This window comes from Salvelinus sp. IW2-2015, unplaced genomic scaffold (assembly GCF_002910315.2).
Source record: "Salvelinus sp. IW2-2015 unplaced genomic scaffold, ASM291031v2 Un_scaffold4725, whole genome shotgun sequence".
Classification (NCBI taxonomy): domain Eukaryota; kingdom Metazoa; phylum Chordata; class Actinopteri; order Salmoniformes; family Salmonidae; genus Salvelinus; species Salvelinus sp. IW2-2015.
In genome coordinates this window covers 65341-68233 of record NW_019945994.1, presented here as the reverse complement: position 1 = coordinate 68233, position 2893 = coordinate 65341, and positions in this window count along the sequence as shown.

Below are 2893 nucleotides of genomic sequence, written 5' to 3'. Positions count from 1 at the left end.
CTGCGTAATGAATAACAAGATTGAATAATTGAATAACATGGATTTCTAAATATTTTGTGACGCTCGCGCATGACGTGTCCGGTCTGGTCAGCATGAATCGTGCTTTCACGTCAGGTCTCCAATAACACCGGAAAAAGTTGCTAGATTTCTGCTAGTCGCTTTTTTGAATATTTGTCGCTAGAGGTTCTAAATATAGCGACAAAGTCGCTAAGTTGGCAACACTGGCCTTGTGGCAACTGGCTTATTTGCATATAGGCCTACTCTGATTGGCTATGGCACGGGTCTGTGTAGAATCCGGTCCTGGACAAGACAGACGTTTTATTCGGTTTTATTTAATGCAATGTCTATTCATTGTCCAAATGCATGGCCGCTTTCCGACTCTATTGCTATATAATTTTCACAAATGCCTTACTATACGTCATTCCCAAACATTGTATACATTTATATCTAAGTACTCCGCTTGTCAGAATTTAAAAAAGTGTCATTCTTCCTGTGGGTGTATATGAACAGATGTTACAAATATTTAATGTTGCTAAATGCTGTCAATTCCACTTTAAGCCTTTAACAGTTTATGAAATCTTCTAGTTGAACGTTCTACATAGTGATGGCTTCCCACTGAGCACAGACAGCAATTCAACATCTATTGCACGTTGGTTCAATYTAATTTATTTTGGTGAATGACAGTGACTCCAGGATTTTGYGATTTAACAAAAATTTMCAGKATTACTGCCGATGTCAAGCAGAATCATGAAGTGTATTATTGATTAGCAATACATATGGAGCCGTCTGACATTACTAACCAAATAGTCAAAGGCTAATCGGAAGCCTACGTCTTATTTATCTTTGAGGTGTATCCAAGCTTAGCAGAGTCAATCATCTAACATTAGCGGATATCAATAACTGACACGGTTAGTGTTATATACATTTGGTTGGCCCGTTTAAATAGGACAAGAAAGCTTTAGGGTGCTATATTGGATTTTTGTGCCCAAATTTACCCAAATGTATTATATAAATAGTAATTAGTAGCTCATACTAACCACTAGCTAACGTCAATGGACAAGGAGAAGATTAAACTAGCCACCAGCCAACTAGAACAGTTTGTAAACAACTTTTCTTCAAGCAAGACTTTTTGGCAGCGTTTACACAGGCAGCCCAATTCTGGTCTTTTGCCAAATAGTGGAAAAAGATCAGAATTGGGTTTCCTGTGTAAATGCAGTCTTTGTTTTAAGTGTCCTTTCATTACTGGTACCGCTCACGGAGGGAAAGTAGGCAGCTGAACTTCCACTCCTGCTGGCGCTAGATAGCTAGTTAGTGTTAACCATATTTGCTAGCTAGAACTAAGAAGTATGCTTGCTAGTCATATATATATATATATATAGAAAGTAGGCAGCTGAACTTCCACTCCTGCTGGCGCTAGATAGCTAGTTAGTGTTAACCATATTTGCTAGCTAGAACTAAGAAGTATGCTTGCTAGTCATATATATATATATATATACAGTTAAAGTCGGAAGTTTACATACATACTCCGAATACAAACTCAGTTCCACAATTCCTGACATTTAATCCTAGTAAAAATTCCCTGTCTTAGCTCAGTTAGGATCACCACTTTATTTTAAGAATGTGAAATGTCAGAATAATAGTAGAGAGAATTATTTATTTCAGCTTTTATATCTTTCATCACATTCCCAGTGGGTCAGAAGTTTACATACACTCAATAAGTATTTGGAGGCATTGCCATTAAATTGTTTAACATGGATCAAACGTTTCGGGTAGCTTTCCACAAGATTCCCACAATAAGTTGGGTGAATTTTGGCCCATTCCTCCTGACAGAGCTGGTGTAACGGAGTCAGGGTTGTAAGGCCTCCTTGATCACACACACTTTTTCAGTTCTGCCCACAAATGTTCTATAGGATTAAGGTCATGGCTTTTTGATAGCCACTCCAATACCTTGACTTTGTTGTCCTTAAGCCATTTTGCCACAACTTTGAAAGTATGCTTGAGGTCATTGTCCATTTGGAAGACCCATTTGCGACCAAGCTTTAACTTCCTGACTGATGTCTTGATGTTGCTTCAATATATTCACATAATGTTCCTGCCTCATGATGCCATCCATTTTGTGAAGTGCACCAGAAGCTCCTGCAGCAAAGCACCCCACAACATGATTCTGCCATCCCCGTGCTTCACGTTTGGCGTTCAGAAAATGATGGTCAATGGCTTTAGAAGCTTCTGAATAGGTAATTGACATCATTTGAGTCAATTGGAGGTGTACCTGCGGATGTATTTTCAAGGCCTACTTCAAACTCCAGTGCCTCTTTGCTTGACATCATGGGAAAATCAAAAAGAAATTCAGGCAAGACATCAGAAAAAAATTGGCAGACCTCCACAATGCTTTGGTTCCTCCACAAGTCAGCAATTTCCAAACACCTGAAGGTACCACGTCCAATGCTGCTGTACAAACAATAGTACAAACAGTATAAACATCAATGGGGACACGCAAGCATCAGAATACCTGATCAGGAAAAAGGACCGCGTTCTTGTTTCTCCTATGAGATGAACGTACTGTTGGTGTGAAAAAGTGCAAATCAATCCAGAACAACAGCACGGACCTTGAAGATGCTGGAGGAAACAGGTCAAAGTTCCCTTATTAATTCACAGTAAAACGAGTCTATATCAACATAACTGAAAGGACGCTACAGCAAGGAAGAGCACTGCCCCACCGCCAATAAACCATACTATGGATTTTGCAACTGCACATGGGGAACAAATAAATCGCACTTTTTGGAGAAATGTCCTCTGGTTCTGATGAAACAAAAATAAAAGTTGGTTCCAATGACCAATGTTATGTTTGGAGGAAAAAGGGAGAAGAGGCTTGCAAAGCCAAGAAACACCATTC